The sequence below is a fragment of the Equus caballus genome, chromosome 2 (assembly GCF_041296265.1).
Source record: "Equus caballus isolate H_3958 breed thoroughbred chromosome 2, TB-T2T, whole genome shotgun sequence".
NCBI classification, from domain to species: domain Eukaryota; kingdom Metazoa; phylum Chordata; class Mammalia; order Perissodactyla; family Equidae; genus Equus; species Equus caballus.
The window spans coordinates 37,815,310-37,829,816 of NC_091685.1; the positions used below are offsets into that span (position 1 = coordinate 37,815,310).

The following is a 14,507-nucleotide window of genomic DNA, read 5'->3' on the forward strand; positions in this document are numbered from 1 at the left end:
CCAGTCTCTGCCTCCAACCTCACCTGGCCTCGTCCCCTCTGCGTCCTTCCCTTCTCTCCTCTCACAAGGACACTCGTCCAGGATGCTCTTGTCGTGAGCTCCTTAGCTGAGCGACAGCTGCAAAGATCCTTTTCCAAAGCAGGTCACCTGCACAGGTGCGGTGACTGAGTCTTCTGGGCACCTGCTACCGCCCTGTACCAGGGAAGGGGGTCAAGCAGGGTGGCCCGCCTCACAGAGACAGGACCGGGGACCACTGGGAGCAGGGCGCCAGGCAGGAGAAGACGGAGCCTGGTGTAGAGTGGCAGCCGCGGAAACAAAGAAGTGGGTGGATCTGAGAGACACTGAAGAGGGGCCGTGCCTCCCAGGAGGGAAGTGGTCTCCAGGAACCCGAGGTATAGAAGCCTCAGTGGGGCAGACCCAGCAAAGTACGCCCAGCCCTGTCTACATCAATGGTCTGTCTGCTTAGCAGGTGCCCTGTAGTGGAGAGGCAGAAGCCCCCAGTCTCTGCAGCTCAATCCCACCAGCTCCCAGGGGGCCATCTCAGACCCCACACCCCAAGCAAGAGCAAGCTCCAGCACACAAAGCATCAGGAAGCCACATTTCTCCTTGACAAGCGACTAACTGGCACTGTGGGCTATACATCAGTCTCTTGTGAGTTCGACTCGCATGAGTCTGTCATGAGCAATCTGACTTTTTGGAGCTGAATAGCAGAATGTAGGATTATAGCAAGGAAATGCCACCTCCTCCCCAGCCACCACAGCCCATTCCATTCATATAAACCTAAAAAATTAATATTCATATAGTGCTTACTGTGTATCAGCAGTATTCTAAGTACTCAATGTGTCATTAATTCTATAGTAACCTTATGAAAGAGATGCTATTATTAACTATTATTACTCCCATTTTACAGATGAGAAAACTCATTGACAGGTTAAATCATGCAGCCAAGGTCCTGCTACGGAAAAGCCCTAGCCTTCAGAGACGGTTACTTCTCATGACCGAAGAAAACAACGTAGCCAGAGCCGGGAAGGCTGGGGACAGGGATCTGACGGGGGCTGGTCAGCACCCCCAGTGCCCAACTGTCTCTTCAGAACTGCCAGCAGCTTTCAGACAGCTGCCCTCACCTCCCTCTGGGCGAGGGGCAGGTGCCAAGCCCTCTCCCAGGAGAATGGCTTCCTGACAGCGACAGACGCCCCGGCGTCCCACGGGTGCCAGGAGGCACTGTCCACACAGGAGCCCCGGCTGCGTGGGGGGCTCTGTCCCAGCGAGCCCATGTCCCATGAAGGTTCATCCCGCAGAGCACAACTGTTCAATCGGGGACTCGTCTGGAGAGGGCCTGACATGGAGGCGGGGGACAGAACGGCACAGAAAGCTCGGCAGCAGCCACGGTTGCCTCACCGACCCTCCGCTGTGAAGCGCTGTGTGACAGAACCTTCTAGAGGCACCTGCCAGGGGGGCGGGGTGAGAACCCACAGTCCCGCTTCACGGATGTGGAAACAGAGGCTCAGAGAGTTAAAGTCACTTACTTGCAAATGGATCAGAGACCGGGCTGGGTTAAAATCACAGTCTTCTGACATTTGACAAATTCCCTCCCGGCAGAACCCCCAGGGGGCATCCGGGTAGAGGCAGCCCGAAGGATTCGGGACTTACCCAGAAGGGCCGAGGGCGTGATGTCAGCCCTTTTCCTGGACTCAAGAGTGAATCTTACTTCCTGCTCAGCCTGTGAGTCTGGGCCAGCAGTTTCCCCCGACAAAACCCTCCCCAGGAACGAGGTCCCGTTTCCTGAGGCTCTTTAACAATCCTTCCCGTTAGCATGGTCCCATGTTTCCCAAGGTGTACCACTGTGTTGGGGGAGTGAGACACAGACACATGAGAAACAGAGTGATGGGCAAGCAAAGAACTTCTGAACAGCAAAGAAGTATTTTTCTAACATGCCACAGGGCCTTTGCACCTACCATTCACTCTGCCTGAAATGCCCCACCCCACTCCCAAGCACAGGGCTCATTCCCCTGCCTCCTTCAGGTCTCGATTCACTGTCACCTTTTTGGAAAGGCCTTCACTGTCTCCTCACCTCTAAAACTGAAATGTTACCAGAACCCTTAAAGCTCTCTTTCCATCTGACCTCACATATATTTTTCGCTTACTTGTTTATTGCCTAACTCCCCCTCCAACTAGCATGAGTGGGGATTTTGCTTAGCTTCCTGCTATGCCCACGGCACTAAGACCAGCATCTGGGATGCAGAAGGTGCTTGATAAATGTTTGTGGAAGCATTTGCTCACATCGAGGTGAGGACAGGGTGCAGAAGGGGCAGGAAGGCAGCAGAGACCTATGGGAGAGAGGGTCCAAGCTGCCAGGCCGGGCAGAGGGAGGCAGGGTCATCACGGGAGAGGGGATGGCGTTTGCAAGGCTCCAAATGGCTGGGGAAACCCCGGTGTGTTTGGGGAACCGCACTCAACCCAGCACGGCCTCAGTTTTGCTAAACTGGGGGTTGGGAAGGGCTGGCCCTGTGGGGAAGCTGGCTCAGAGACTGTCCGGTGCCCTGGGTGGGGGCACAGCGAACTTGCCGGTTCTCATCGTTTTTTGGCCCAGGCGGGACCTCTGCAGGGCGGCTCCGGAGTTTTGAAGAGTGTCCATTGGACGTGCTTCGGGACCAATTCCTGCGCTGAGGGGCTGCACGCAACCGGGGCGGTGACCACTGACGGCTCCAAGTGTGGAAGGTGCCGTCACCCCCGAGACGAGGCACCCGCTGTTCTCCGTGCCCATCCCTGCCCGCGACGGCGGAAACCTGGGCTTCACTGGGTCCATTCAGGACAAACTTCCCGGCACCGAGGACATGGCCCGGGCGAGGCCTCTCTGGACGGGTCCCTCTTTCTCCACCAGCCGGCGGCGGGAGCAGCTGCTAAGAGCAGGACTCCGTCGCTGGCCACCTGGGTTCCAGTGCCAGCCCCTCTACTGCTGGCTGGGTGCCTCTGCGGGAGTCTCTTTGTTTCTTTGTGCCTCACCTGTAAAATGCGCCTGGTGACAACACCTACTCACAGGCTACTCGGAGATCGAGTGAGGGACACACACAAAGCACCCGGAACAGTGCTCAGGGTGTTCGTGGCTGAGAACAGGCCCAGAGCGGGGCAGGGGATGGCCAGAACGACTCTCCAAAGTTCCCAGGAGCCCTGGGACGGCCGGGAGGGCGAACGTGCTCCCCGAGGACAGGAGTGGCCGGTGCCGGACTGACTGGCCCCACACCACATCCCAACCCTGTGTGCCCAGGGTCGGCCACGCAGCAGACCCAGAATTCCCGCTTTTGAGGGATTTATGACCAAGTCCAAGTACAAATGATAAGGGCCACGTCTATTTTACTTGCTCACGCAGTCGGGCCGACTTTATTACTGCTGGAAGCCTGGCACCGCGCTGGCACAGAAGCAAGACACCTCGAGTCTTCAGTGGTCCCCAAGGTAGCGAGGAGCTAAAGGCCAAGGGAATACGAGTACTGGGGGGAGGAGGGGCAGCCAGAGACATCGGGAGCTGAGAGATCTCTGGAAAGGCTTCTGGTAAGAGGCAGGCCTGGGCTTCTCCCGAACTTCAGACGGTTGGGGAAAGTGCCACCAACCGCCTCCCAACGCTGCGCGTCCTGGCGGCTGGTGCTCTGTGCCCAAGGAGCTGGGCCCCGGCTGGGCCCCAGGGCGTTCTATATGGCAGGGAAGAGCATGCTATTGGCCTGGCAGGAGCCTGGAGGCTGGAGAGGGTGCGAGCAGGACCCGCACTCCTCTGCACTTGCTCTGTCACAGCGTTTGGGCTCTGACGCTGGCCGGCTGCACACAGGGCACGTCCCAATCTCTGGGGCTCAGTCTTCTTATCAACAAGGTGGGAATGACCCCTAACCTGTCTGTGCCCCATTCATCAACACCCTCACATCGCCCCCTTTGCTCATGACTCTCAGCCGTCTAGCTGAATGCACCATCTTGTTGTCCGAGTTTTCTAAATAGTCGAGCCCTTTAAGCATCGAGCTTAACAGAGGTATTGCTTGAACTGTTCTGATGACCCAAGCTTTTAAAATGCAGTGATGAAAGCGAAGGAGCTAACTCATTATTCTGAAAACCGGGAAATAAAGGGGAAAAAAGTCAAGCCTTCATCCTGTCCTTCCTATCCGAACCGAAACGTGTCAGTGGGTAAACAAATCGCAGACGACGGGGAGTCTCTTCAGAGAAGGACTCCAGCTACCGCGTGACGAAGGGGTGACAGCCGAGAACACCCCATCCCGCCACTCCCGCCGAGTGGTGGGACTCAGGCATCGCGTGACCAGGGTGGCCAACGTCACAAGAGAGACTAGCCGACAGCCTGTGCCTCCTGAGGGAAGGGCCCCATCGTCTCCTTGGAAGGAGTCTAGCAAAACACGAGTAAAGAAAATGGTCCGGCCTCTAGATGAACTCCTGATTCACAGGACAGAGGAGCATGTTGAACGACAGCACGGGGACGCAATCAGCAAACTCCAGACCCTGGAAACCCACAAGACAGACAGTATGACTCTACAACCAGTAATCAGCAAGAGGAAAAAAAAGCCACGAAGAGGAGCCTTTAGACGAGAAGACATTTCAACTGATCGCAGTGGGTGGATCTCACTTGGATCCTGAGTCCAAAGTTTAAAACATGAGTTTATGAGTTGATGGGAAATTTGAATTGTGACTGGAGAGCTAACCATTTTTTTTAGGTGTGATCATAGTTTGGAGGGTTTCTTTTTTTTAGAGAGTCCTTCTCTTTTACAGTGAGATACGAACGTCCTAATTGATGACACGACGTGTCTGGGGTTTGCTTCACAATAACGTGGGAAGGAGGGTGTGGATGAAGTCGGGACAGAATCGGCCAAGGGGCGGTGGATGCTGGGGCGACGGATGTCGGGGCCAGGTCACAGGTACCCAGGATTTATTATGCTATTCTATTAACGTCTGTATATAACTGAAATTTTCCATAATAAAAAACAGTGCCACCAAGGCTGGCAGAGGACGGTTTATGCCTCTGCCGAGTGGTCCGGACTTTGGCACTTGGTGAAGTTGGCTCCTTGTGCAGTTTTTCCCTTGCCGTGTGGCTGAGGGCTGTCCCCCCTGCAGGAGCGCTCCCCGCAGCCTCATCTCCTCTAAGCTGCCGTGGGCTTAACGGCAGGTCTCGGCTCATTCGAGTTGTGTGTAGCAGGAGTCGTCCCAGCCGAGCGAGGGGTGCCGTGTGCGCAGAGCGCCCAGCCTGTGACTGTGGTTCTAGAAGCCTGTTCCCGGGCAGGCTTCACGGCCTTCCTGGGGCTCAGGACGCTCTGGAGAGCCGAGACGGCCTCACGACTGAGTTCTCGGGGAGTGCGATGTCACACTGCTACCCTCACTCGCTTCCATCACGATTCTGGATGCGGGAGGGAGAAGTAACGGTTGCCAACACCATCCAGGCACTGTCTCTTCCCCACATCATCCTGGGCTCCAGCCCCGGGTCTGGTTTAAAAATTGTCCCCACCTTTGCAGACATGCCCAGGATGCTACGTGGGCAGTCGGAGGATGGGCTGCAGGCTGCCCGTGTTTCCTTGGTGTCTTCCGACCCCCAGTGGGGCTGGCTAACGGTGCAGGGCAGGGGGCCTGCAGGCTGCCGTAAAAACTGCCAACTCAGCGTGCAGGATTTATTTACTTCTGCAAAGAGAAAAGCGTTTGACCTCTTAAGGAAACAAAAGTGAAGAATTTCCTGGCTGATTGTCTGGGGGGAATAACAGGAACTGAGCTAGTAACAGCCCGAACAAACAGCACTCAGCAAGGAGGATGAAGGAGAGGCCTTTGCAAGCATGGCTGGGAGGGGGTGGGACCTTGGCATTGCCTCTCAGTGTCCCCAGCCACCACCACTGCCACTCTGCCATCCCTGCTCAGGGCTGCTGGACCTTCGGGGACCAGTGGGGACCTGGGCTGACTCTCAGGATAACAGCAGTGCCTTATATAAACCTTGAACCTGGAAGGTAGATGGGGTAAGGCAGAAAGAGCCTTAGACTTAGAGCCAGACACCAAGGCTAGAGGCCCTGCGACACCCTGGGCAGGTCACATAACCTCTCATCTTTGATCCTGCCTACTCCACAGGGCGACCTTAAAGCTCACGTGAAATGACCTCTGTGAAGTGTTCTGCAAACAGTGCTCTGCAAACATAGTGGGGGGTTACCATTCCTCAACACAGACATCTCACTCATCTGCACAGAACTCAGTGAGTACCCGTATTCTCAGCTTATGGATGGGCAAAGCAAGGCTCGGAGGGTTAAATGACTCATCTTTGGTCACACAGCTCCTGAGAGCCAAGGCCCTCTCCTCCTGGGCTTTCTGAGGACTGCAGAGCCCAGGGACCCACTGCAGCCCCTGGAAGCTCAGGCCACTCCTCAGCATCGGACAGCCCCTTCCTTCATGACACCGGCAGCCCGGGGCGCAGAACCACAACCAGGTCCCAGCCTCTGAGACGGTGCAGCTGGACGGGGGAGGGCTGGCCCGCGAGCCCCGCTCACAGTGACGCGCTTCGGCTGAGCCTCCGGGAAAGCAGCTATGGCTTCCGCAGGCCACAGAGTCAGACGACCAGGGCTCCCAGATCCTCACTGAGCCGCACGGGCCAAACGGTTCTTTTATCAAAACGGGAAGGAGGGAGGAGGTGCCTCCTCTGCCCCAGAACCTGGCCAGAGGGGCCCTCGCCGGCCAGGCCTGCTCGCAAGGGCCACCTCTGCACGGAGGCAGGACACCGGCTCCCGTCCTGTGCTGCCCATTGTGCCCACGGGAGATGCGACGAACTGATGAATCTATCAGGGAAAGAACTTTGTGTGCAAATCGAAGCCGAGGAGTGGAGTGGACGGCGGCCGTCAGATTTGTCAGCAAGCGGTAACGTGCGCAAAAGGAGGGGTGCGCTGTGCTCCCAGCCTCCTCTGCTTCATAATATCCACTATCCGGCTGTGAAGGCAGGCGGGCGACAGACCTTCCGTCAGAGTAGAAGCGGGGGCTGGGGAGGGAGGCTCCCACCACCCGGCCTGCCGCCTTGTGTCCAAACAGAGCCGTGCCCGGGCCCCTGGTGACCTCCAAGTTGCCCCCTGTGAGTCCACACGCAGGCGGCCTGGGTAGCAGGGACGCCCGAGAGAGCCCTCGGCTCAAAGCGTACTTTCGCTCTTCCTGGCTGGGTACCCCGTGCCTCGATGTTCTCATCTGTAACCTGGGACCGTGATGTCTAGGCCTCCTGGGGTTGCTAGCTCTGAGAAAAACCCGCCGGATTTGGAGCGCCAGCTCTGGGTTCAAATCCGGGTTCTATAGCTCACTAGTGCGTTTTCTCCACAGCAAATGGGGCTAATTATACTAATAAAGGCAGTTACCACGTATGGGCGTGTGCGAAGGGTTGTGAGCATTACGCATTAACTCACTTAATCCTCACAGCGACCCCCGGAGGTGGAGGCGGGTGCTCCTGCCCTTCCCATCCACAGCCGGGGGCTGGTGCCGTCTGCAGGATAACGTAGGCAGCAGGCCTGAGGCAATGCTGGGACAGGAGGGCTGTGCTCCGAGCCCACCGCCCAGTGTCTGGTCCCCACACGCTGCCCAGCCTCCCCAAGGAACCCCCAGGGTGCTACCAGGGCGACGGGAGTGTCAGTCAAGTTACTCACAGGGCCTGGCCTCCAGAAGGCAGTGAGCAAACACAGCTATTGCTGTTGTTATTAGTGACATCGTTCCTTCCCTGGAAGCTTCTAGAACTGCAATCCCTGGCCACTCCTGCCCCTCCTCCCTGCTGCTTCTCCTTGGCACTGAGTATCACCCACCAGACCATCTATTTCAGCCAGTGACCTCGTCTGTTGTCTCCTCTGCACCCTGTCTAGAATGCCATCTCCATGATGGCAGGGACTGCTGTTTTAGTAACTGCTGTGTCCTCAGCACCTGGGACTGTGCCTGGCACACAGTCGGGGCTCCATAAAGATGCGGAATGAAGGAGTGAATGACCATCACTGCCCTCACTCTTTAGCCAACCCCCCTGGGCCTTTAGCAGTGACACCTGGGCAGTCAGCCCTGGGGAGGGGATGAAATAGACAGGAAAGGAAAGAGAAAGACCCACCCTTCCCTGGGGGGCAGCTCTGCACAGTCTGACCTGCCCAGCCCAGGTCTTTCTTGCTCACGTCCAGTCCAATCCAATCGGTGTTGACTAAGCAGCTCTGACCTGAGGGCACCTGAGAGGTCACCAGCTAACCTCTGCAGGTGGTTAGACCCAACTTGAACCTCCCGAGGCCCACAACGCCGGGGCCGACCCCCTCCAGGCTCATTCCCGGCTGCAGGAATCCGCTTTCCTTTAAACAAGATGCTGGATGCAAGTGTTTTGTAAACTCGAAAGTGTTTGGCTTTGGTTTGTACCCAGGAAGAGTTCCCTGGGACCCCCCGAGCTGGCTGGTGGGTGGGTTTGGCAGAGCACAGCAGCACCCTAGTCTCCTGGCAGTGGAACCCATCTCAGCCCAGCTCGCGGGCCGGGGCTCAAGGTTCAGACCTCCAATCCTCCAGCCATGCCAAGACCCGTCCCGTGGATATGCGCCGGAGCGCAGCCGCACGGTAAAGCACAGGGAAAACGAGAAATGCAAGCGCCACCGGGGTCACCGAGACGTCTGTCCCACTGCAGAAGGGACAAGACAGCGGGGCACTGGTTTCCTGGCACTGTGGCACAAACACCAACCCTCTTTAGGCTGAAGTTTAAACTAGGGAGGAACCAGGAAGGGGTGCGATGACCGGCTAATTGGGGGCCCAGGGAAAGTGGGGCAGAGTCGGGGGGAAGGAGGGACACAGCCCCGACAGATGGCACCTGCCCATGCCTATAGCGCAGACACTGGACCCCTAGGGGTTGGGCACATGCCCAGCAACCTGCAAAAGCAAAATGTGTAGGACAGATGAAAGCACGGGTGTGACCAATAATGGTTTTAAATAATTAAGGTGCACCTGTAAGATACATTGAGACTGTCCCATGCGCTGGACTCAGGGTGGGCCCTGGTGCCTCGTGTCCCCAGGCTGGGCCCGGCTCCCACATCCCCCTCCTCACCATGTAGGAGGCTGCAAGGTCTCAAGGGAGTGATCTGGACCCACTCAGTCTGCATCCACAGCTCAGGAGAACAATCACCATGAATAACAGCAAGACGGAGCCCTGGATCCATGAGTGCCTGGCACACGCCCCCAGCAAGCAGGTTTGAAGTGCCAGCCACTCCAGCTGGGAGGTACTATGATTACACCCATTTTACAGATGATGAAACCGAGGCACAAGGTCGGAGTGACTTGGACGCCATAAAGAGCAATGCTGGAAGCACCTCAGACTTAGTTTCCCTGGAGACGGACTTCAAGGAGATACAGCGTCATCCTCCTAAGGATGGCGAGCAAAGGGACCAAACACCAGCTAGACGCCCAGCCCTGGGCCAGGGCTCCCAGACCTCAGCTCATCGAATTACGAACCAACTCACAGTACACTTGACTGTTCCCGGTTTACAGGTGGGGAAACGGAAGTTCTCAGAGGTCATGTCACTCGTCTGGACCGCAACAGCCAGAAAGCGGCAGAGCTGGGACGAGGACCACGGCCATGGGTTCTGGAGTCGTATTCTTTCCTCTACATGTTCCTATGTGCACACAGCCCAGGCCTCCCACAGCGCATGTCCTCAGATCCAGGAGGCTGGCAGGGATAAGATGCAGCCACACTTCAGGGGGCAAGGAAAGAAAAACAGTGCCAATCAAACTCTGCGAAAATGCGTATGTCGGAACTGACAAAATTCGGGGCGCTCTCATCTGGGCTGAGGGAGTAACTCAGGGTCACACAGCGCCAAGTCTGGACACTGGCCCCCGGCCCGTCCACCCCGCTGAGCTGTGTCTTGGTCCCAGGTCCACCTGGCCCTTCCACAGTGCCTAGAACACAGAGCCTTAGAGGAAATGTCCTTGAAGGGCGAGAAGGAGAAGGTGGCCTGGCTTCATTCTTGTCCCGGCAGGGCCGGGAACCCGGGCTCGACACCTGTGAGCTGACGCCACCAGCCAAGGCGTAACGCAGGACACGGGCCATGAAAGAGGCAGCTCCTAGGGCAGCCCGGGGTGGGGGACACCGAGGGTGACACCTGGGTGCAGGGGTGAACATCGCTTCTACGTAACGGAGCCTGTGCAGCAGGCAGGTGCGTTGTTCACAAAACACACCTGCGGGAACATGATCCCACTACCAAGGGGAGTGTTTGTGTGTGTGTGTGCGTGTGCACATGCGCGTGCGTGCTGATCCTGAGCTGAGACCAGGAGAGCCCAACGCTGTGACATGCAGGCAACATCCAGGACAAAGGACCCTCCCCTCCCATCTCCCCAGCCCCTTTCATGCTAGAACTTGAGCTTAGAGGACACTGCCTGAAAAGCAACCTAAAAAGGGGGCCGTCCTTTGGCGCCACCGGGCAGGGCACTGGGCAGAATGGATTTCTGTTCTGCTGATTAACTTCTGCCGTATTTTTTAAAGATCGCTCTACTGAGGTGTAATTGACACAGAATGAACACCCTGCACATCATGGAAAGCACACGATCAGATGAGTCTCGACTTGTGGACCACGACACCACCACCACCATCACTCACGGCCCTCCGACGTTAGAACGGATTTGACCCAGGCCCCCAAACGCAAGTGGCAGGCCCCTCTGCTCGTCTGGATAACGGAAGCGGAAACAGGTCCTGAGCAGTTCCTGAGATCCAGGGACCATGCTTCGCATTTTACACGCATCGTCCAGAAAAGGTCTGGAGGGGCTCGGCCACCCCACGTTATCCCCCAGGGAGGGGGTGCGAGTCTAATGAGCGCCAGCAACTGAGTCCAAATCCCAGCCCTGCCCCTGCCTGGGGGGTGGCCCTGGGCACTTTCCTCCCCGCCCCCATGCCCCTCCCTCACCTGGGGGACCAGAACCCCCACCTCGCGGGATTTATGGTGAGGATTCAGAGTTAACATCCATCCAGAGAACTCAGGACAGTGCCTGGCTCTAGTAAGGGCTCCAGATGTGTCAGAGGAAGATGATGATGATGCGAGGCTGATGGATGGGGAAACAGGCTCCAGGAAGTCAAGTCATTCAGAGAGCAACTGGCCAAGCTCGGCTTTAACCCGGGCAGTTGGATTCCACTCCCAACCCTAACGCTGTCCTCTGCAGGACACGAGAAGCTCGGAGCCCGAGGCCACCACGTGCCCTCGCCTCCGTGGCTGCAGACCTGCCGGCTGCTGCCTGAATCGACCAGGCGACAGCGTCAGCACACAGATTTCTCTCTACAAACCTGACTGAACCCATCTGGACGCCCTTTGGACATCCTGCGTCCTCACAAACACGACAGCGAGTCTTGGCCGGGACAGGGAACATCTGAGACCCATTTCTGGGCCTCTCTCCTCCCACACCTCTGACAGATGTGTCACCGCGGCCTCCGCAGGCCTCAGCCGGGAGGAGGAACGGCGCCCACCACGGCAGTTGGTTAGGATTCCAGCTTTGTAGGACCGAGTGGGCTACCAGCAGAAGAAACCACTTCCCACCCTACATCGCCTGCCGGTGGGACAGAGTGGTCCTCAGGTCCTCTGGTACAATGAACATCGTGGGAAAAATGCCACGTCCAGCAGAGTCGACCCAGGAGCCTGGGAGCCCTCCAGCTGTGGAAGGAGGCGCGTGGCCGAGCTCGGGGCAGAGAGAAGCTGGAGCAGCCGACCAAACCAGGGCAGCGGCTCCGTTCAGCCAGCAGCTGTGGGTCAGGCTTGTGCCACGCGCTCTGCGTGCATCCGCTCACAGTTCTGGGGTCACTGTCCTCCCCTCTTCCAGATGAGGAAACTGAGGCCAGGGGCACAAGCAACTTTGCCAAACTTCACTGGAAAACTTCGCTGAGTTTGGTGAAGCTGGAGTTTGAATCCAGGTTTCTGGGACGTTGATCCAAGCACACGGCCACTGTGCGGCTCCCAGCCCGACCCCGAGGCTCTGCGGGTGACGACTGTGTGATATTTCCAGGCTCCCCACACGCCAGGGCTGGGCCGGGTCCCCTCATCAGTTCTCCCAGGAACCCCAGGAGGAACACACCCTGTCTCACGGACGCATCACAGGGGCTCGGCGCGCCCCCCAGCTCGAAGGGAGGGAGGGGGACACTGGGATGTGTATCGGCTCCCATGGGTGTGGCAGCAATGACCACACCCGCAGTGGCTTAAAACAGCACACACTTATTCTCTTACAGTTCTGGAGGTCAGAGTCCGAAATAGGTTTTCTGGCTAAAACCTATTCTACCCAAAACCGGATAACCCAGGACAATCTCCCATCTCAAGAGCCTCAACCCCTTCTGTGAAGTCCCTCCTTCCACACAAGGCAACATTTGCACAGGTCCCAGAGATGAGAATGTGGACATCGCTGGGGGCCACTGTGCAGCCTCCCACATGCTAGGACTGTTGAGTATATGTCCGCCGGCCCCCCCACGACCTAGACCAGAGGGCAGGAAGGAGTCGAGCTGGACAGGGCAGGCTGAGGGTGCCCACATCCAACGGAAAGGCCCGAGGGGAGCAGGGTGCAGGATGGAGGGGTCCAGGGCAGCACGCCCACACGCCTCCAATCCAGGCCTGGCTCTGGCTGCGACTGCATCCACAAGCTCATTCCTCGAAGAGCGGAATTACTTTTAAGTTCTAAAAATACCACGCCATTGCTAAACAAACACCGGGGCTCTTGTGAAATAAGGCAACAACATGAAAGGCCTGGCAAGGGGCACCGGCAGACTCTGATCTGCAGGCGGACCGCGGCGGCTCCCTACGCCGGGGCTGCCAAAGCCATTTCCGAAGTCCTCGTGGAACTCAAGGCCAAGGTCAGGCTCTGGACGGGGGCCAATGCCTGGAGCTGAAGGCTCAGGATGGGAGGAAATCCTGGAAAAAAGGAGTAAACAAACACTTGTGGGGCACCTCGCGGGGGTGGGGGGCCTTTGCATGCTATCCTTGTCCATGTTCTGAACAACCCTGCAAAGGAGGCATCTTTATCTCCATTGTCCTAATGGTAAAGTGAAGGCTCAGAGAGGTGAAGTGACTTGCCTAAAGTCACACAGCAGTAAGACCCGCGATTCCAGCCAGGTCCATCTGACTCTAAGACCATCCTTTGTACTTTACCACCCAAACTGCCACTAGGTTCAACACGAGAACTTGACACATACTTGCCGACTGTCGCTCCCAGCAGGATGGCAAGGTGGTTGAAAGTGCAAGTCCTTTAGCCCAGCACCCTGAATCCAGGCTCTACCAAGCTGGGGCTTTTTGCCTCCCTGTGCCTCAGTTTCCTCATCTGTAAAGTGGAGCCAATAAGAGTGCCTGCCTCATGGGGTGTCATGAGGATTTCACGTGTTAATTCAGGTAGAGTGTTGGGGCTGGAACAGCACCACGGCCAGAGGAAGCTGCACCCCCGGCCCACCTCGGCCCCCGAGCTCTCCACCCCACCCGCAGACCCCGTGCCCTGGGCCGGCTCTCTCTGGCTGTCGGAAGTAGACAAGTTGGCAACACCCTTACTCACCTTTGGGCTGATACGGGGAGAAGGAGCAGAGGGCCCACGCCCCCACACCCGATAATCCCCAATCTTTAATCCCACCCTGCATGCCAATCTTTACAGCATCTTTTACCCAAAAACCCACAAAAACATCAACCAGCAGCAGAGCAGTGCCCACCTGCCACTCTGCCCCACGCTGGCTGAGGCGCGTCTGTGACAGTTGCTGTCCTCGGGGGAACAAGGAGGACAGAGGAAAAGAGTCGGAGTGTAGCCAAGCCTTACTTTGTTCCCAAGCACAGACCCACATTTCTACTTCCTGTCTCTCTCACTCCAAACCAAACACACTTAAAATCAGGCTCACTAAATAATTTGCTGTGTGCTTGGCGTGTCCAGATGCTATTCCCAAACACCTTACACTCATTATCGCATTAATAACCCCTGTGAGTCGGAAGGTACCACACCCATTTCATAGACGAGGAAGCTGGAGCTGAGAGAGGTTAAGTAACTTGCCCAAAGCCACACAGCCACTTCGTGGCTGAGCTGGAATTTGATCAGGTGTGCCTGAGGCCCTTGCTCTGTGAAGCCGCAGTGGACCCCCGGTGCCTGGGGTCCTGGTCCGTCCACAAGGCTCTGGGCCCTGCGCCAACTCCTGGCCCAGGCCCTGGTGCTACGTCCTCAGAGGCGATCAGTCTGCTCCTGATCCGTGAGTGCCCTTCTCTTCCCTGTTCATTCTTCAGCACAGCTTCACCGAGAACCCACCACACTCTAACCGCGTGCTGGCTGCTGGGCACAGAGCAGAAGTACGTCAGACACGACCGCTCTGCCCTCCCGCAGCTGACAGCAAATATCCAGGAGCCCAAACACAGAAAACAGTCAGGAACTGTGACCTCCACTAGGAAGAGAACCGACCGCCTGAAGCTGACACTGAGAATGACGGGAGGGGCGGGGGGCGCATGACGCGTCTCCCTGGGAGAAGCAGCACCAAGGACCCCTCTGCACAGGTGACATTTAAACTGAGACCATGAAGG

General features: G+C 57.2%; 1 protein-coding gene across 5 annotated transcripts in view; it reads right to left on the reverse strand.

Annotated features, from left to right (window-relative positions):
- KAZN (kazrin, periplakin interacting protein) overlaps positions 1 to 14,507 on the reverse strand; it is a 1,019,918-nt gene that overhangs the window by 76,687 nt on the left and 928,724 nt on the right. The gene's annotated exons all lie outside the window — the stretch shown is intronic.